The sequence below is a fragment of the Macaca thibetana genome, chromosome X, assembly GCF_024542745.1.
Source record: "Macaca thibetana thibetana isolate TM-01 chromosome X, ASM2454274v1, whole genome shotgun sequence".
Lineage (NCBI taxonomy): Eukaryota > Metazoa > Chordata > Mammalia > Primates > Cercopithecidae > Macaca > Macaca thibetana.
The window spans coordinates 45,254,962-45,277,266 of NC_065598.1; the positions used below are offsets into that span (position 1 = coordinate 45,254,962).

Sequence of the window (22,305 nt, forward strand, 5' to 3'; positions counted from 1 at the left end):
TTTCATGGTATATATGTACCACATTTTCTTTATCCAGTCTATTATTTATGGGCATTTGGATTGATTCCATGTCTTTACTATTGTGAATAGTGCTGCAATGAACGTACGCATGCATGTATCTTTATAATAGAATTATTTTTATTCCTTTGTATATGTACCACATTTTCTTTTTCTAGTCCACCGTTGATGGACACTTAGGTTAATTCCATATCTTTACTACTGTGAATAATGCTGTGATGAACATACGTGCACACGTGTCCTTATGGTAGAATGATTGACATTCCTTTGGGTATACACCCAATAATGGGGTTCTTGGGTCAAATGGTATTTCTGTTTTGACTTCTTTGAGAAATTGCCATACTGCTGTCCACAATGGCTCAAATAATTTATATTCCCACCAGCAGTGTATAAGCACTCTCTTTTCTCTGCAACCTTGACAACATCTGTTATTTTTTGACTTTTTAATAATAGACGTTCTGATTGTATGAGATAGTATCTCATTATGGTTTTTATTTATATTTCTCTAATAATTAATGAAGTTGACCATTTTTTATATGCTTGCTCGCTGTGAGTATGTCTTCTTTTGAAAAATGTCTATTCATGTCCTTTGCCCACTTTTTAATTTGGTGGTTTGTTTTGCACATGTTGATTTGTTTACGTTCCTTATAGATGCTGAATTTTAGACCTTTTCAGATGGATAGTTTGCAAATAGTTTCTCTCATTCTGTAGGTTGTCTGTGACTCTGTTGATAGTTTCTTTTGCTGTACAGATGCTCCTTAGTTTAGTTAGGTCCCATTTGTCATTTTTGTTGTTGTTGTTGCAATTGCTTTTGGCACCTTCATCATGAAATCTTTGCCAGGTCCTATGCCCAGAATGGTATTTCCTAGGTTATCTTCCAGGTTTTTAGAGTTTTACGTTTTATATGTATGTCTTTAATCCATCTTTAGTTTATTTTTGTATATGGTGTAAAGAAGTGGTCCAGTTTCAATCTTCTGCATATGGCTAAGCTGGTTATCTCAGCACCATTTATGAAATAGGAAGTCCTTCCCCCATTTCTTGTTTTGTTGACCTTGTAGAAAATCAGATGGTTGTCAGTGCATGACATTATTTCTAGGCTTTCCATTCTGTTCCATTGGTCTATGTATCTGTTTTTGTACCAGTACCATGCTGTTTTATTTACTATAACCTTGTAGTATAATTTGAAATTGGGTAATGTGATACCTCCACCATTGTTCTTTTTGCTTAGGATTGCCTTGGCTATTTGGACAAATTTTTGCTTCCATATGCATTTTAGAACAGATTTTTCTAATTCTGTGGAATAGCATTGTATGGTCAATTTTACAGTATGTCCCTTATGCAGATGAGAAGAATACATATTCTGTTTTGGGGGAGTGCAGAGCTCTGTAGATGTCTACTAAGCCCAGGTCAAGTGTCAAGTTCAGGTACTGAATATTTTTATTCATTTTCTGCCTCAAGGATCCCACTATTATTGTGTGATTATCTAAGTCTCTTCATAGGTCTCTAAGAACTTGCTTTATGAATGTGGGTGCTCCTGTGTTGGGTGTATATATACTTAGTATAATTAGGCCTTCTTGTTGAACTGAAACCCTTGCCATTATTTAATGCATTATTCCTTGTCTTTCTCTATCATTGTTGATTTAAAGTGTGTTTTGTATGAAATTAGAATAGGAACTGCTGCTTTTTTTCTGTTTTCTGTTTGCTTGGTAGATTTCCCTTTATTTTGGGTGTCATTGCATGTGAGACAGGTCTCTTGAAGACAGTGTACAGTTGGGTCTTGCTTCTTTATCTAACTTGCCACTCTGTACCTTTTAATTTGGGCATTTAGACCATTTACCTTCAAGGCTAATATTGGTATTTGCAGATCTGATCCTGTCATCATGTTGTTAACTGATTACTATGCAGGATTGATTGTGTGATTGCTTTATAGTGTCAGTGGTCTATGTACTTAAGTGTGTTTTTGTAATTGCCAGAAATGCTCTTTCCTTTCCATATTTAACATTCCATTCAGGACCTCTTGTAAGGCAAGTCTGTTGGTAATAAATTCCTTTAGCATTTCCTTGTCTGAAAAAGATCTTATTTTTCCTTCACTTATAACTAAGCTTTGTTGCCCTTGGGGGTTTGTTTGATCGTGGTGTAAGATGGTTTCAGTTGACTGGCTTCATTTCTGGAAGATTTTAGGGTGCCAAGGCTCAAGTTGGCACCCCTTGTCTGTGTGGTGTAACTCTAGGGAGCTGGTACCAGACCCCTGGATTCATTCTCTGGCCCCTTGAGGTTAGGAACCTGCTGCATTGGAGGGGCTGGACTGTTCCAGGTTCACTGACAGTGACACTCTGATGGGTAGTACCAATCAAAGCACTTTGTCAGGGTGATGGCAGTGGGATCCATGCTCATTCGCTTGTATCAGTAGCAGCAGCAGCAGTGCAGCAGAGTGCACATGTATCAGCTTGGATAGGTTACTGGTGGAAGTGAAGTTGGGTCATTTCTGTGTATGCTCATTCTGGCCATATGGCACAGGTGGGAGTGCGGTTGCCAGTGTCCATGTTCATACTTGCACTGGCAGTGGCAGGGGTGTGGTGCTGGCATGCACAGGACTGCTGGCCTTTGTGCATCCATTTATACCATCAGCACTGGCAGCATGGGAGTGGGTGGGGTTGCCAGCATCCATGCACATGTTCACATAGGCAATGGCTCTTGGGGGTCATGAAGTTGCCAGCATCTGTGTGCACATTCATGCTGGCTACAGTGGCTCAGCTGAGTGCCCTCACATTAGTGAGGGGTAACCAACAAGTTGCCCTCTTGCCAGCACCAGTGGTGGGGTGCATGGGCTTATGCACCCCAGTCGGGGAGGGGAAGCTAGGTCCACTTATGTGTGCACACCATCAAAGTGGTAGGGGCATGTCCTTGGGAGAGTGCATGCTGGCAAAGTGGCACAGGGGAGGGAGGGTGTGGGTGGGCTGGTGCACATCAGTGGGAGCTGCTCTGTTGGATCTCTCTGATTGTCAGGCACTGTCTGCTGGTGAAGGAGGTATGATGCGGGCCCGTAGGAAGCACCCTGATTGGGCATCTGATGCTGACCTGCCAGTGAGCACAACTGGCTGTGACTCTAGGAAAGGCCAGCAGGCAGTGAGGAGCTGATATTGGACTAGTCCTGTGTCACAGGCAAGACCACCTTGCTCTGTTCAGTTATGACAGTCATCCTATGGCCAAATTCTCCTAGAGGAGCATGGTAAGCCTGGGGAAATGGGTGTCCCTGGTTGTGCTCCACTGCAGACATTCCAGTACCAAGCCCTCTGGGCTCCACACAGGCTGGAGTCCTGCTACTACCACCTCTCTAAGCAGCTCTCTTTGCCAGCTCAAGTGTCCATGGAGGACATGGGGTTTCCTGCTGCCTGGATTCCAGAGGTTTGTGTCAAGAGCAGGCTGCTCCTCACCTATTCAGCTCACCTCTTCCCCAGGAGTCTCTGGGGGCCAGGAATGAGTCCCTGTGCTTGGTTGCCCCGTGCAGTTCTCCTAGCCTCCTCCTGCTTCAGCCCAGCATCTCCTATTTTCTTATTGTTGAGCTTTAAGAGTTTTTTTGTATATTTTGGATAGCAGTCTTTTGTCAGATGTATCTTTTGCAAACATTTTCTTCCAATCTGTGGCTTGTCTTCTCATTCACTTGACATTGTCTTTCACAGAGCAGAAATTTTTAATTTTAATGAAATCCAACTTATCAATTCTTTCTTTCATGGAACATGCTTTTGATGTTCGATTCAAAAACTTATTGCCATACCCAAGTTCGATTAGGAATTCTCCTATGTTATGTTTTGGAATTTTGTAGTTTTTCTTTTTACATTTAGGTCTCTGATCCTTTTTGAATCAACTTTTGTGAAGGATATTAAAGTCTGTGTGTAAATTCATTTCCTCAAATGTGAATGTCCAGTTGTTCCAGCACCATCTTTTGAAGAGGCTATCTCTGTTCTGTTGTATTGCCTTTGCTATATTATCAAATATCCATTGACTATATTTATATGAATCTATTTCTAGCTTCCTTATTCTGTTCTATTTGTCTATTTCTCTGTTCTTTCACCAATACCACACTGTCTGGATTACTGTAGGCTTATATTAAGTCTTGAGATTGGGTAATGTTAGTCCTCTGGCTTGATTCTTCTCTTTCAATATTGAGTTGGCTATTTTAGGTCTTTTGCCTCTCTGTATAAATTTTAAAACAGTTATGTTGATATCCACAAAATAACTTTCTGGTATTTTTATTGGGATTGCATTTATTAGACAGATGAAGTTGGGAAGAACTGATATCTTGACTATATTGAATATTCTTATCCATTGACACAGGGTATCTATTTTCTTCTTTGATTTCTTTTATCAGAGCTTTGTAGTATGCCTCATATAGATATTATACATTTTTAAGGTTTATACCTATGCATTTCATTTTTGGAGCTGTTAATATAAATGACAAAATGTTTTCAATTTCAACTTCCACTTGTTCATTGCTGGTATATAAGACAGTGATTAACTTTTATATATTAACCTCATATCCTGAAATCTTGCTATATTTGCTCATTAGTTACAGGAGATTTTTGTTGATTCTTTTGGATTTTCTACATAGAGGATTATCTCATCAGTGAACAAAGACAGTTTGATTTCCTCCTTCCCAGTCTTCATACCTTCTATTTTTTTCTTGTCTGATTGCATTAGCTAGGATTTCCAGTATGATGTTGAAAAGCAGTGGTAATTCTAACAGCAGCAGCATACACATTCTTTCAAGTGCACATGAAACATTCTCTAAGGTAGATAATATATAAGGCCACAAAACAAATCTTAACACATTTAAGAAGATTGAAATTATATCAAGTATGTTTTTTGGACCACAGTGGCATTAAACTAGAAATCGATAATGAGAGGTAAATCGGAAAATTTACAAATACATAGAAATTAAACAACACACTTCTGAACAACCAACGGAGCAAGAAAGAACTCAAAGGAAAATAAGACACTATCTTGAGACACTTCAGGCTCCAGGCAGGCTTCCACAGACCCAACCCCCAGGCCCATCCCAATGCCAGGCCAGCCCCCATAGACCCAAGCTCCAGGCCCACACCAGCACCAGGCCAGGCCCTGCTGCCCCAGCCACCAGACCAGTACTTATGAGCACATGGTCCAGGCCATCCCCTGCAGACTCAGGCTTCAGGCCCGCCATAGTGCCAGACTGTCTCCACAGCTTCAGGCTCAAGCTGGCATCTACAGACCCAAGTTCTAGGCTTACCCCAAAGCCAGACCAGTCCCCACATCCCCAGATTTCAACGCAATTTCTGTCAAAATTGCAATGGCATTTTTCACAGAAATAGAAAAAGCTATCCTAGAATTCATATATTAATAGAACTATAAATAATCTGAATAGCCAAAGCAATCTTGAGCAAGAAGAACAAAGCTTGAGCAAGAAGAACAAAGCCAAAGCATCATACTAATCTCAAAATATACTAGAAAGCTGTAATGATCAAAGAAGTATGATACTGGTACAAAAACACACATATAAACCAGTGGAACAGAATAGAGAGACCAGAAATAAGTCCACACATTTATAGTCAGTTGATCTTTGTCAAAGTTGCCAAGAACACACAATCGGAAAGGTTTGTCTCTTCAATAAATAGTGGTGGGAAAACTGTATATTCACAAACTAGAGAATGAAATTGGACCCTTATTTCACATCATACACAAAAATCAACTTACAATGCATTAAAGACTTAAACGTAAGACCTGAACCATAAAACTCCTAGAAGGAAATGTAAGGGAAAATCTTCTTGACATTGGTATTGGTCATGATGTTTTGAATATGACACAAAAAGCACAGGAAACAAAAGCAAAAACAGACCATTGAGATTACATCAAACTATAAAGCTTCTGCACAGCAAAGGAAACAACCAACAGGGCTAAGAGACAACCTATTTAATGGGAGAAAACATTTTCAAATCATACATCTGATAAAGAGTTAATATCCAAAATATACAATGACCTCAAATAATAGAAAGAAAACAACCCAATTTAAAAATGGGCAAATAATCTGAATAGTTTTTTCTCAAAAGAAGACATATGAATGGCCAACAGGTTATGAAAAAGTGCTCAACACTAATCATCAGAAAAATACAAATCAAAGCCACGATGAGATATTACCTCACACCTGTTAGAATGGCTACTATCAAATAGACAAATGATAACAAGTTTTGGCAAGGATGTGGAGAAAAGAGAACCTGTGTACAATGTTGGTGGAAATGTAGATTGTTACAGTCATCCTAGAAAACAATAAGGAGGTTTCTCAAAAGATTAAAAATAGAACTACCATGTGATTCAGTAATCTCACTTCTGGGTACACAGATGATCCTCGACTTATGATGGGGTTACACCTGCGAAGTTACACCTGTGGGATGTAACCCCATCATAAATAGAGGAGTGTACTGAATAGATATCACTTTCACACCATCATAAAGTTGAAAAATCCTAAGTTGAGCCATCATAAGTTGGGGACTGTCTGTATAGCCAAAGAAAATAAAATCAGTATCTTATGTAGCTATTTGCACACCCGTGTTCTTTGCAGGGTTATTCACAGTATACAAGATATAAAATCAACCTACATGTTCATTAACACATGACTGGATAAAGAAAATGTGATATACTAGGTATATCTCCTAATGCTATCCCTCTCCTCTCCCCCCACCCCACGACAGGCCCCGGTGTATGATGTTCCCCATCCTGTGTCTAAGTGTTCTCATTGTTCAATTCCCACCTATGATTAATGGGTGCAGCACACCAACATGGCACATGTATACATATGTAACAAACCTGTACGTTGTGCACATGTACCCTAGAACTTAAAGTATGATAATAAAAAAAGAAGAAAATGTGATACAAACACACACACACACACACACACACACACACACACACACACACACAGGAATAGTATTCAGCCTTTATAAAGAAAGAAATCTTGTCATTTGCAACAAGATGGATGAACCTAGAGGACATTATTATAAGTAAAATAAGCCAAGAACAGAAAGACCAACACTACATGATCTTATTTATATGTGAAATCTGAAAAATTGAACTCATAGAAGCAGACAGTAGAATGGTTGTTGCCAGGGGTTCGGGGTTAAGGGAAATGCAGAGATGTTGGTCAAAGGGTACAAAATGTTTGTTGTGCAGGATAAATAAGTTCTGTAAATCTAATGTACAGCATAGTGACTATAATTAACAATATTTTGTTATATACTTGAAATTTGCTAAAAGAGTCATTCTTAAGTGTTCTTACCATTAAAAAATGTTGTAAATATATGAGGTGATGAACACGTTAATTAGCTTTGTTGTGGTAATCATTTCATGGTGTATAAGAAAACATCACGTTGTATACTGTAAATATATACAATTTTATTTATAAATTGTACCTGACTAAAAGTGAGAAAAAATATTTATTAATAAAATTTTTTAAAATTAAGTAATTAATTAATAAAACATACTAATGAAAGAAAAGCAGTGTTGAAAGGGACATCCTTCCTGAAGAAAGACTAATTGTTCCTGAAGGAAGACTAATTGTTATTAAAATGTTTCAAATATTTTATTTTTGTATGGGAGACAGTGTAGTTCATGGTTTAAAGTATGGTCTCTTGAGTCAGGTGCCAGGTTTTAATACTAGCCTTATGATTCATCAGTTGTGGCAAGTCCCTTAACCCTCCTGCATCTCTTATTTTCTCATGTGTAATATAGGGATGACGATAGTACCTAACTTAGAAGGTTGTGAAAAATGCCAACATTTATGAGGTACATGGAAAAGTGTCGGGTGTTCCATACACAGTCCTTCCTTTTTTCAATTGAAGTAAATCATATGTACAGAAAGGTGCCTGCACAAATCGTAAGAAAATTATCACAAAAACGGACATACCGTGTTATCTCCACTCAGTTCTCACAGAAGGTTCTTTGTGTCTCTTTTTCAATCACACTATCTCCTTCCTCACAAAGGCAACGACTAATCCGTCTTATTACTGGATATTTATTTTAAAATAAATGAGAAAAAAATGAAGTGGAGTTACTAGTACCTATGGTAATTCTATGTTTAATGTTTTGAGAAACTGCCAAACCTTTTTTTCAAAGCAGTTGTACCATTTTACATTTCCACCAGCAGTATATTAGGGTTCCAGCTTCTCCACATATTCATCTACACTCATTCTTATTCATCTTTTCCATTGTAGCCATCCTAGTGGGTGTGAAGTAGTATCTTATTGTGATTTTGATTTTCATTTCCCTGAAAGCTAATGATATTGAGCATTTTCATGTGCTTATTGGACATTTGTATATCTTCTTGGAGAAATGTTTATTCAAATCTGTTTACCATATTTTAGCTGGTTTATTTGTGTTTTTGTTGTTGAGTTTTAACAGTTATTCATACTTTTTAGATACAAGTTCCTTATCAGATATATGATTTGTAAATATTTTCTACCATTCAGTGGGTTATGTTTTCACTTTTTTTATACTGTCCTTTGGAACACAAAAGCTTTTAATTCTGATGAAATCTAATTTATCTATTTATTCTTTTGTTGCTCATGCTTGTGATTTCATATCTAAGAAGGCTTTCCCTAACCCAAGGTCATGAAGATTTACTCCTTATTTTCCTCTAAGTGTTTTATAGGTTTAGCTTTTACATTTAGGTCTGTATTCCCTTCTGTATATGGTTTGAGGTAGAGGTCTAACTTCAGTTTTTTTGCATATGGATATCCAATTGTCCCAGTCCCATTTGTTAAAAATACCATACTTTCTCTATTGAATTGAATCGACACCCTTGTCCAGAGTCAATTGGCTATAAATGTGAGGTTTTCTTTAGACTCTCAATTCTATTCTATTGATCTGTACATCTATCTTTATGCCAGTACCATGCTGTTGTAATTACTGTATCTCTATAGTAAGTTTTGAAATTGGAACTAGTGGGTTCTCTAACTCTGATCTTTTTCAAGATTGTTTTACCATTCTGAGAACCTTGAATTTTCATATGAATTTTAGAACTAACTTGCCTATTTCTGCAAAGCTAGCTAGGATTTTCATAGGAATTTTATTAAATCGGTAGATCAGTTGGGGGAGTATTGCCATGTTAACAATATTAAGTCTTTCAAATCATGAACATGGAATGACATTCCATTTATTTAGGTTTTCTTTCATTTATTTTAACAATCTTTTATAGTTTTCAGAGTATACGTTTTACACTTATTTTGTTAAATTTATTCCTAAGTATTTTGTTCTTTTTGATGCTATTAAAAATGAAATTATTTCCTTAATTTTATTTTGAGATGGTTTAGTGTTAATGTATAGCAATCCAATTTATATATATTGATCTTGTACCCTAACACCTTACTAAATTTTTAACATTAGTTCCAATAGGTTGTTTGGTGTATTCTTTAGGATTTTCAATATACAAGATCAGACCATCTAAAAATAGAAATTGTTTTACTTCTACCATTCTAATCTAGATACCTTTTATTTCTTGTTCTTGCTTAGTTATCCTGGCTATAAACTCCAGCACAATGTTGGATAAAAGTAGTTAGTGTGGGCATCTTCCTTTTGTTTCTGATATTGGGGAGAAGTTGTCATTATTAAATATAATGTTAGCGGTCAGTGTTTTGTAGATGCCCATTATCAGAATGATGAAGTTTCCTTATATTCCTAGTTTGTTGAAAAGTTCTTTTTTATCATGAAGAGTTGTAGGATTTTATCAGATGCTTTTCTGCATCTATTGACATGATCATGTGGGTTTTGTCCATTATTCTGTCAATACGTGGTAATACATTGATTGATTGATGTCAAATTAACCTTGAATTCCTGAGATAAGTCCCACTTGGTCATGATATAATCTTTTTTATATGTTGTGAGCATTTTGTTGAGCATCTATATTTATGATACGGTTTGGCTCTATGTCCCCACCCAAATTCCATGTTGAATTGTGATACTGAGTGTTGGAGGTGGGGCCTGGTGGGAGGTGATTGAATCATGACGGCGAATTCTAATGGTTTAGCACCATCCCCTAGTGCTGTCTCATGATAGAGTTCTCATGAGATCTGGTTGTTTGAAGGTGTATAGCACCTCCCCAGTCATTCACCCTCTCTCCTGCTGGCCAAGTGAAGATGTCCTTGCTTCCCCTTCATCTTCTGCCATGATTGTAAGTTTCCTAAGTCCTCTTCAGTCATGCTTCTTATAAATCTTGTGGAACTGTGAGTCAACTAAACCTCTTTTCTTCATAAATTACCCACTCTCATGTAGTCCTTTATAGCAGTGTAAGAACAGATTAATGTAATTCATAAGGAATAGTGGCTTGTAGTTTTTTTCTTATTTATGATCTTTTGTCTCGTTTTGGTATCATAGTGATATTGGCCTCATGGAAATAAGTTAGCCAGTGGCCCTCCTCTTCTATATTTTGGAAGATTTTGTGAAAAAATAGTATTAAATTGTCTTTACACGTTTGGTGGAATTCATTAGTAAAGCTATCTGGGAATGACCTTTTCTTTGTGGGAAGTTTAGATTACTAATTCAATCTCTTCTTATACATCTATTCAGATTTTCTATTAATCTTGAATCAGTGTTGATAGTTTGAGTCTTTCTAGGAATCCCTCCATTTCATCCATGCTATCTGATTTGTTGACATACAGTTGCTCATAGTATTTCCTTATAATCCTTTTTATTTCTATAAAGTTGAAAGTAATATCACCTCTTTCATCCTGTTTAGTAATTTGAGTCTTCTCTCTTTTTATCTTGGTCAGTCTAGCTAAAGGCTTGTCCATTTTATTAATCTTTTCTAAGACCCAACTTTTGCTTTTGTTGATTTTCTCCATTGGTTTTTTATTCTCTATTTTATTAGTTTCTACTGTAATCTTTATTCTTTCCTTTTGTCTGCTTTCTTTGGGTTTAATTTGTCTTCTTTTTCTAGTTTCTAGAGGTAGAAAATTAGGTTAGTGATTAGAGATCTTTCTTCTTTTCAATATAGGTGTTTAAAGCTACAATTGTATCTCTAATTACTGCTTTAGCTGCATCTTATAAAATTTTGTATATTATGTATTCACTTTTGTTCATCTCAAAGTATTTTCTAATTTCATTTGTGAATATCTCCACATTTTTCTGCTATTGATTTCTATTTTCACTCCACTTGGGTCAGATAACATACTTTGTATGACTTTGATACTTTTAAATTTATGAAGGCTTGTTTTATAGCCTAGCATATGGATCTATGTTGGAAAATGTTCCATGTGCAACAAAGGTGAAGCAATAAACCACTATTCATCAGAACAAGCTGTTTTACACTGTTTTCAGGGACATAACCCACTACTGATATAAAAACTTTGTGCAAGAGTTGGATTTTTCATCTCAACATGTTCCATCTGGTCTCTGGAAGAATTATTTCAGGTTGAAGTGGAAACCTAGCAACTATCTGGTTAACATGATCAATTTAGACAGCAGGAGGTCTGGCTGGCTTACAGAACTTAGCATTTAGCAACAATGAAGAGCTTGGAGTCTAGGTTTTCTGCAAGGCTAAATATAGTTTGTTAAGAGACATTTCAGGAAGTTAAATAGTCACTTCCATGGGATTTTTCTCTTCAAAAATCAACAAAGCTAAAATCTCACAGATCTTCTTATTTGACCATTGCTATTAACTATGCTGTGATGTCTTCCCACTATTATCCAATTTGTCATTTGCAAGACACAGAATAGAGCTGGGGGTGGTTCTTTCAGAAAGCGTTGTGCCAGGAACTTAGTAATATCTCAAATAGTCACAGCTTCCAGGAGGCACATCAACCATACTGAAGGATTTTTTGAAACTACGTATTGTATAAAATAATATGAACTCCATTAATGAAACAGCACAAAATACAAAACACCTGATATGTGTGCCCCTGTCTGAGGACAGGTTACAAATATATTCTTGTCATTAACTTGTTTACTTTTAATTTAGTGTAAATATATCTTTGACTAAGAATAAAAAGAGCTTAACTACCAATAAAAATCAAATATTTCAAAAATTCTCAAGTTTATTTAAATAACCGAATAATATTGTCTTGCTTATATGTATATTTTGAGAAAAATATTTTTAAAACAAATTTTTAACAAGAGATACAAGAAATCAGTTAAATACATCAAAATATAAAGTATAGTGCTTATTGTGTCTGCTTCTAGCAGTAATATATTATGAAAAATATATTATCTTAAAAAGACCAAGATTTTATATGTGAAGAGAAAATATCTGGGAAGATGTATAAGAAAATAGTAACAGTGTTGACTCTGGAAAGAGAATCCAGGGTTGGCAGGGAGACTTACTTCGTATTTTATATATTCATTATATAATGGATTTTATAACATGTAATGCATTACTTTAACAAAAAAGAATAGTTGAAAACCAGCAAGTAAAGCTAAGCTTCTGCCACTTTGTTAACCATTTCCCCTGGTCACAGGCAGAATTTAATACGAATCTAATGCATAGAATTCACAGCAGTTGAGAATTGGGGACTTTTAAGATCATCTGTTGTATTACATTAACTATTTCCAAACTAGTGTTGAGTTTGCTCAGTTCACCTGCCAGTAAATAAAACCACATTCCAGTACAGCTAAAGAATATGGGCAGCTCTTGAAATTCATCTTAATGGAATTTGAACTATAGTTGATGGTGTAGATTTCTGCCCTACTCCTTAATGTCATAAATGCCAGGATCATTTCTTGCAGAAATGGGTAGGATGAGTAAAAGAGGTGTTTGCCGTGAGCCTTCCATCTCCTCCCTAAGTTCCAAACACATTCCATTACAGATTCAGATTTTTGAAAGAAGACACTGACATTTACTGAAATGCATATGCTCCTGTGGGAAACAAGCAATGAAACTTAACCATGAAGAACTGAGTCTATTGATTATTTCCTGAAAGTTGGAAGCAAGCATATGGGGAAAAGGAGAGGAGAAACTGGGAACACCATGGAGAGGAAAGAGAATACTGAAGAAACCTTGGTCTGCTTTCCTCTTCTGCCTTATTAGTGTGTAATAAGCTTTAGAAAGTGGCTTTTGGTGGTAACTTTAGCCAGTCTAAAGCCGGACAGCACCAGCAATTTCCCCAAGTCCAGTACACACACACACACACACACACACACACACACACACACACACATACACACACACACACACACACACATATATACACACACACACACACACACACATATATACACACACACACACACACACACACACACACACACACATACACACAGTCTCCTCATTAAGTCCTACTCATCAATGGGGACTTCAACCATTTTTAACTGCCCATGGCATACAGACTATAACATCTCTCATAGTCTTTATAGCACTATATTGTAATTATTGTTTTGCTTACTTCTCTTCTTCACCAACTCATAAAATCTTTGTGGGCAGTGACTGTGTCTTCTAACACCACATCTGGCATATAGTAGGTGCACAATAAATTTTTATTGAGTGAATGAATGAAGAAAATGAAGCCACTTACCTGCATTTTAACACTAAAACTGTAAATTTTTCTCCAAAAAGAATATGAATTTTTAAGGAATTATGAATGTGTCCCCCTCCCAACAATGATTCTTACGAATTTTCCATGGCTATAGCTTGGGTGTGAGTCTTACAGACAGCATTTGGCAGCAGTGTCCTTCCATATTTTCCAGGAAGAAAGAATTCTAAGGGATACGTATTCAAAGAATTCTCAGGTTTTTGCATGGGTATTAAGATTTGGAGTTGGTGGGGAGGAATGGTTGGAGGAATGGGTGATAGTTAGAGAAGAAAGGAGTGAGAAGGAATATAAAGGACCAGCCACTATGGGTGGGGAAACCCAGGGTAAGAGCTGAGAGAGGTTGGCAGAACCTCCAGGGTAAGTTTACTTTAGGTTGGCTATTCCTATTTCAAGTGTACACACGCCTCTGGAGCTCCCTAAAGCCATTTGGAGGGGAAAACCACACCTACAGCTTCTGAAATGAAAAGTTCCTCCAGGCCTCCAGAAATGAGTCCCCTGGTCTTAGTATTACTCACTTCCTGGAAAAGTCATAGCTGGTCTATCCTGACCTTCAGAGCCTGCAGGAGTACAGACTTATTTTCCAAAGAATGATGATTCAAGAAGAATTTAGAGAAATCGCTCAGGAAAGCCTCAGAAACAAATCTTTTTTGTCTTTTACTTTACTAAAAACTTCATGAACATGTTTACTGGGACTTTCTTTGGCAAGTTCTGGGTGAATCAGCATGAAAAACAAAAGCAGCGTTGAAATTTAAATCTGTAAAAGGTGTCATTTCTATTTTCTAAAAGCTGCTCAGAACTTGAATCTGAAGTAATGATACACGCTTTATGGTTTCATGTGAAGTCGTACTTATAACCTGCAGCTTGGCACCATTTCTGGTTTTAGTGGTGCTATTACTACTTACAGTTCTTTATTTTCTTCAACAACTTCAGTCTTGCTTTCCACCCTGGCATTGGTAACAGTAGTTCACCTTTAGAGAAAATATATTTACATTACCTTTATGTGTGTATGCTTGCTTGGCAAGCAGAAAGCCAGTTTTGAGAATACTCTGTCCATTATTTCCTCCTCCCTTATGCAAGACTCTTGAGATTTTAACATTTTAATTAAGGCAAGGTTCTTTCCTGCAGTCTGGTGAGTATGGCCTATGGATTCAAGCCCTAGATTGTAGCAAGTAGAAACTTGTTGATAGTCCCTCCCTGAAATAACTGCCATCAACCAAAAGAAGCAGATAATCCACTTTTGTGCTTAGGGCAGCATGTTTTGTAGATGCCATGCTGCAGGCATACCTATGTGGACTTGTGAGAAATGAGGAATCTGGCCTATGAGCTTCAGCATCTGCAAACAAGCAAGCTCACAGTTCATCCCAGTCCAGCTCTTCCATCAGAGGATGACACATGCACCATTATTTTAATAAAGTCCATGTGTCATGAATGAGTCTCATTCATCAGTTGTCCCCCCAAAAGTTTTATTGCTTGAGACCACTACATTTCATCTTTCTCACAATGAATTCATATTATAGGTACTCACAGATGTATATATTGACCTACCAAGTGCTTCAAAAGAAAAAGAATGGAGAGGGATGTAGCAAAGAGATATAATAGACATAGATAGATAGGTAGATAATAGATAGATAGATAGATAGATAGATAGATAGATAGATAGCTTAAGGAACCACTGAATCAGTAAATCAAGCAACAAATGTGGGTGTTGCTGACATGAGTAGAATGATGGATGGATATTCTAGGAGCCTACATTAGGAGGACATCATTTTGTTCATAGTCTGTCAAAGCTCTTGCGATGGTTACATTTTTACTAACAGGATGTTTTCATTAAGAAGGAAAAAACCCCACATAAATAGTTGAAAGCTAACATCTAATCAAATCTAAGGATTTTCCCCCATGCTCTCATTTCTGGAGCAGATTGGTGCAATTTATTTTCCTGCCTTGGGCAGTTCAGCAGCAGCTGAGGTTGTAGTCACAACTTAGCAATGTGGCTCATGTGACTTATCCAAATAGGAGCACAATTAGCAAAATGTGTTCCCATAAATGGCAGTTTAAACACTAAACTCTGGAGAGAATCCAAATGAAATCTAAGACAGAACAGCCTGGGGAGAATGGTAAGTTCTGGTGAACTAAAATGCATTGGTCATGCCTTTGACTGGAGAGGGTCAAAGTCAGAGTGACTTGAGAGTTTTTAAAAACTCACTACTAAAAGTCCCAAACCAAAGAGCAGTCATTGCCTATAGCATTTTGTGAATGGTAAAAAATATGTAAGCTCTAAATGTTAGACTCAGGAGAATATTGTATTTGTCAGACTAACAAAACACTCTAACTTCAGCAATTCTAAATTTAGAACCGACGCTGAACTGTTGGAGTTCTATGTCCATAAAACCTTGAACTGTTGGAGTTCTGTGTCCACAAGGGCTGAAAAAGGAAACTTCTTGGTTTTCACTCCCAGAGCCTATAAGAATAAAAACTCGGCCGGGCGCGGTGGCTCACGCTTGTAATCCCAGCACTTTGGGAGGCCGAGACAGGCCGATCACGAGGTCAGGAGATCGAGACCCGCCTGGCTAACACGGTGAACCCCGTCTCTACTAAAAAAAAAATACAGAAAACTTAGCCGAGGGTGGTGGCGGGCGCCTGTAGTCCCAGCTACTGGGGAGGCTGAGGCAGGAGAGTGGCGTGAACCCGGGAGGCGGAGCTTGCAGTGAGCCGAGATCGCACCACTGCACTCCAGTCTGGGTGACAGAGCGAGGCTTCGTCTCAAAAATAAATAAATAAATAAAAAGAATAAAAACTCCTTGATACCAGGGTCAATAGGAACAATGAAGGAATTCATTGTTTTTCTTTATGTCTCAAACTCAAGTCGGTTGTCAACCAGAGCTTGGCAATGATGCAGAACTGCAGACTTGTGTTTCTCAAATATGGATATGAGGAGACACGGAGGGTTTTGGAAAGTAGAGCTATGGAGCTGCCAATAAAAGATACGTAGAGAAGAAGACAACAAAGATCCTACAAATGACCCCTTCCCTGCTCTGTAGCCCTCTTCTGGCTTGTATTCTGATGTGAAAAGCATTTTTACCTGGTTTCCCTCAGGAAGTAAAGTTTGACCTGAGCTCTGAAGTATTTGAAAGAAAGAAACAACGTATCAGACAAAGCAAAACAGGCTGTGCAAAGGCTCTGTGGCAGAGATATTATGGCACATTCCAGGCACAGAAATAAGGTTAGTGTGGCTAGACTACAAGAAGTGAAGGAGAAAATGGCTGGAAGGGTAACTGAAGTGTCAGATCATCAGGGCCTTGAAAACCATGTCACTTTCATTTGTATAGCCTTATATGCAGAACAATGAGTAGCCAGTGAAAGTTATTTGGGGAGACACTACATGCCCAGATTCTCATTTAGTGATTGTTCTGTATGAATTGTGGTGAATAAATTAAAGGTGGAGAGACTAGGTTCAAGGAGACTTTTCTTTTTTTCTTCTTATTTTTATTTTTAACTTTTAAGTTCAGAGCTACAACTGCAGGTTTGTTACATAGGTAAACTTGTGTCATGGGGGTTTGTTGTACCTATTATTCATCACCCAGGTATTAAGTCTAGTACCCATTAGTCGTTTTTCCTGATCCTCTCCCTCCTCCCACTCTCAACCCTCTGAAAAGCCCCAGTGTGTGTTGTTCCCTTCTTTGTGTCCATGTGTTCTCATCATTTAGTTCCCACTTATAAGTGAGAACACGCAGTATTTGGTTTTCTGTTCCTTCATTAGTTTGCTAAGGATGATGGCCCCCAGCTCTATCCAAGTGCCTGCAAAGAACATGATCTCATTCTCTTTTATGGCTATGTAGTATTCCATGGTGTATATCTGCCATTTTCTTTATCCAGTCTATCATTGATGGGCATTTACATTGATCCCATGTCCTTGCTATTGTGAATAGTGCTGCAATGAACATACGCATGTGTGTGTCTTTATAATACAATGATTTATATTCCTTTGGATATATATCCAGTAATGGGATTGCTTGCTGGAATAGTATTTCTATCTTTAGGTCTTAGGGGAATCGCCACCATCTTCCACAATGGCTGAACTAATTTACATTTTCACCAACAGCCTATAAGTGTTCCTTTTTCTTCACAACCTCACCAGGATCCATTATTTTTTTGACTTTAAAAATAGCCATCTGACTGGTGTGAGATGGTATCTCATTGTGGTTTTGATTTGCATTTCTCTGATGATCGTGATGCTGGTTTTTTTTATTATTATACTTTAAGTTCTAGGGTACAAGTGCACAATGTGCAGGTTTGATACATAGGTATACATGTGCCATTTTGGTTTGCTGCACCCATCAACTCGTCATTTACATTAGGTATTTCTCCTAATGCTATCCCTCCCCCAACCCCCCACCCTGTGTCCAAGTGTTCTCATTGTTCAATTCCCACCTATGAGTGAGAACATGCGGTGTTTGGTTTTCTGTCTTTGTGATAATTTGCTGAGAATGATGGTTTCCAGCTTCATCCATGTCCCTGCAAAGGACATGAATTCATCTTTTTTATGGCTGCATAGTATTCCATGGCATATGTGTGCTACATTTTCTTAATCCAGTCTATCATTGATGGATATTTGGGTTGGTTCCAAGTCTTTGCTATTGTGAATAGTGCTGCAATAAACATACATGTGCATGTGTCTTTATAGTAGCATGATTTATAATCCTTTGGGTATATAGATGTTGGGGTTTTTTTCATATGATTGTTGGCACACATATGTCTTCTTTTGAGAAGTGTCTATTCAAGTCCTTGACCACTCTTTAATGCTTTTTTTTTTCTTGTAAATTTGTTTAAGTTCCTTATAGATGCTGGGTATCAGATCTTTGTTGGATACGTAGCTTGCAAAATTTTTCTCCCATTCTCCCAGGTTGTCTTTCTACTCTGCTGACAGTTTCTTTCACTGTGCAGAAGTTCTTTAGTTTAATTACATCCCATTTGTCAATATCTGCTTTTGTTGTGATTGCTTTTGGCATCTTTGTCATGAAATCATTGCCTGTGCCTATGTCCTGAATGGTATTGCCTAGGTTGTCTTCCAGGGTTGTTGTTGTTTTTTCTTTTATAGTTTTGGGTTTTATATTTAAGTCTTTAATCCATCTTGAACTAACTTTTCTATATGGTTTAAGGAAGTGGTCCAGTTTCAATCTTCTGCATATGGCTAGCCAGTTATCCCAGCACCATTTATTGAATAGGAAATCCTTTCCCCATTGCTTGTTTTTGTCAGACCAGATAGTGGTAGGTGTGCAGTCTTATATCTGGGTTATCTTCTCTGTTCCATTGGCCTATGTGTCTGTTCTTGTACCAGCACCATGCTTTTTTGGTTACTGTTGCCCTGTAGAATAGTTTGAAGTTGGGTAGCATGATGCCTCCAGATTTGCTTATTGCTTAGGATTGCCTTGGCTATTGGGACTCTTTTTTGATTTCATATGAATTTTAAAATAGTTTTTTCTAGTTCTGTGAAAAATGTCATGGTAGTTTAATGGAAATAGCATTGAATCTATAAATTGCTTTGGAGAGTGTAGCTATTTTAATGATATTGATTCTTCCTATCCATGAACATTGAATGTTTTCCCATTTGTTTGTATCATCTCAATTTCTTTCAACAGTGGTTTGTAGTTCTTCAAGGAGACTTTTCAAGAGACTACTCTATTAGTCCAGGCAATAAATGGTTATAGCTTGGTCTAGTATGGGAGCAGAGGAGACAGATGGAAGTGGATGAGTATAGGAGGGAAAATTCAGAGGACTTGTTGAGGGATTGACCATGGAGAGTAACACAGATGGAGGTGCCAGAGATTATTCCTGGGTTTCTATCACGTCCAATTTGGTGGAACTACTAACTAAAAACAAAACAAAACAAAACAAAACAAAAAACACTAAAAGAGAGTCAGATATTGGAGAGAAAGCATAAGATCACACTTGGACCTGTGGGAACTCTATCAATGGGCCAATAGAGGAGAATCCATCTCCTACAGAGATAAGAGGAAAACCAGAGGTGAACAATGTCAGGAAAAGAAAGTATCAATAATTAGTTAGCTAAAATGTAATAATGTCAGGATTAAAAGAAGTGCCTGAATGAAGAAAATGTACAAGGTGGAAACTTTTTAAAAGCTTGACCTTTAATAGAGATAAAAGTGGTACTATTAATCAAGGGAGGAGTTGGTTGCAATAATTCCAAGGTGTAAAAGTTACAGGTGTTACTGAAATGAATTGAACTGGGGCCTGCCCATCCAGCACAGTAAGGCCGAACATCCACACTGAGGTTTGCAGCAGGAAAAGGAGGGTGTTTATTTGCAGGACACAAGGAGGAATTGGGCAGCTCGTGCTTAAGACCCAACCTCCTCAGTGGCTTGCAAGTAAGGGTTTTCAAAGACAGGGGAAAATTTCAGGAAAGCAGAAGTTACAGGCAAGCTTATAAATTATGACATGGAAACTATACACTGGTTTGGCCTTAAAGGGGGGACATCTTAAGCAGGGGTTTATAGATCATAGGCAGATTCAAAGACTTTCTGATTTGCAATTGGTTAAGGAAGAGAAGCTTTGTTTAAAAATTTGTGATCACCCTAAAGGAATGTTAGCTCTGACTCGTGGGTGTAACTTCCTCACCCACGAGGACTCAGACCCTCAGGAAGGACTTCAGAACATAGAATGGTGGTCAGGGTTCAGTCCTTAGTTCCCCCTTATCTGAGGTCTGCCTACCAGCAGATCTGTTTGATGGAGGTCTGTGGGGATCTGGGTTTCTGAAAAACAGCTTAGGGACATACATTAAGATATTACCTTTAGTTTCTATAAGGAAACAAACATCTCATGACTCTAACTTCCTTGGCTATTGTTTTAAGCTACTATTACCTTTTTGCTTATCAAGTTGCTCATTTAATTCTCAGGGCTAGCTAGATAGAATTTCCAGAACTTCCTTTGAAGGAACTCAAGATTTTCCTTTATTTCCATGCTTGGGGGGGTGGGGGTGGGAGTGCATGGCAGGCCACTAAGAGGCGTCCCTGCTTTGTCTCATAGGTTCATCAGAATGGGGTGTCCTCAGATGTGATTTGTAGTTGTGGGTTCCGATATGGATTTGTCTAGGATTTGGTGGCAAGAGATGTGGAGATTAGGACTAGGATTGAGTCACTATTTCAGGGGATAGCCTGGGGATGACCTAGGGAATTGTTAAGGAACAAGAGGTTACTATTTCTTCACATGGTGAGGATTGTCCTTTTTTTTTTCATTCCAACCAGTGATTCCCAACTGACTTGACAGATGCTAACCTGCTATATTGCTTCTGCCACAATAATTTTTCCACAATGATTCTTAACCTATTACAAATGTATGGAAACAAATTAACCTGAGTACAATTGATTTGGTTACATTCTAAACATATACCTTTAGGAATGAGTTCACTTAATCATATAGGAAACTAAATGAAGACACCAGCATTGAGACTGAAAAAGCTGATGAATATAGAAGTTTTGAGGGCAAATGATTGTATGTAGGGTAGGAGGGAGATGATGTAGAAGAGATCAAGTCTGCAGTCCGGGGTGAATGGGAGGAAGAGAGAAGTCAGATGGCAGGATCTATTTGAGGAGAGGTGCAGACAGTTTTGAGCATGTTTTGCTTGAGACCCTGGCATGAAGTCTACGTGGATTTTTCCAAGAGTCTGTTATAAACATTTGGCTGCTATTTTGTTGGAAACATCCTACTGTTACATGGGATGTCATACAACAAAGAAAGTGCTGAGCTTCTCAGGGACGCTGGGGTGCAAATAAGCTCACTTTTCACTAGGACCTCCTCCACCCCGACCCCTACAGGTATTTAAGTTGTAACTTCCTCAAGCAGTTCTTTCCCTATCATGTAGCTCTGGTCCATGCCATGTGTGCCAAAGGTAACCAAACCTTTCATCCTGACCATCACTAACTGGATTGGCGCCCCAGCCAAAGGCAATCAATCTTTTTGGAGAAAAGAGAAGCCAACGTCCTCTGAGAAGGTACGAAATAACACCACATGAAGCTGGGAAAGGCTTCAAGAACTTAGGTTTTTAAGGAGTAGTGATCATTTTACTTTCTCAGTTATTTGTTAATATGTTGAATTACATTGGTTTTTAAATGTTAAAGACTTGTTTTCTTGGAATAAGTCTCATTGGCCATGGCGCATTAACTTTTATACATATATCTGGATTTTATTTGCTAATATTTTGTTTAGAATGTTGGCATTCATGTTCATGGAGATGACCTGACATTAATTTTCATTTCTTGTAAAGTCTTTTGCAGGTTTTTCTGTATCATGGTTATATTCATATCATAAAATGAATTGGAAACCTCTGGTTTCAGCTCCAACACGTAAAGAGCTTAGAAGTTGTCACTTCCATCCTTATAATAAGAAAAGCCTGAACAAACTGAAAATCAATGATTTTTCCTGGACCTATCAGAGAGTTGAAGTTGCAAGGTAGACCACCACTCTGAAATTGGGAGAGACAGGCAAATTCAGAGAAGTACAGCTAATATTTGTGAATCTGGAGCAGAAGCCACTTGGAACCATAAACTGTTAGGAACACTTAAATAGTAATTTCGATGGTAATTTTGACAAATTGCTAGAAGCTGAGTGTGAACTAGCATGAGACTGAGAAACTTCTGGGACCACCATCTTAGTAGGGCCCTCATATTTTCATGGATTCTATTTCCAAAAACCTCATTAGTTTCTCCCTTACTGGTTCTGGTGGGAT

The 22,305-nt window shown here is 37.8% G+C and overlaps 1 protein-coding gene across 1 annotated transcript in view; it reads right to left on the bottom strand.

Moving 5' to 3' along the window:
• Positions 1 to 3,518: 3,518 nt before the first annotated feature.
• Positions 3,519 to 22,305, bottom strand: part of SLC9A7 (solute carrier family 9 member A7) — a 1,149,612-nt gene continuing 1,130,825 nt past the window's right edge. Inside the window, exon 19 of the transcript XR_007722480.1 lies at positions 3,519 to 3,528. The gene's annotated coding sequence lies outside the window, so the exon portion shown is untranslated. The remainder of the gene's footprint in view (positions 3,529 to 22,305) is intronic.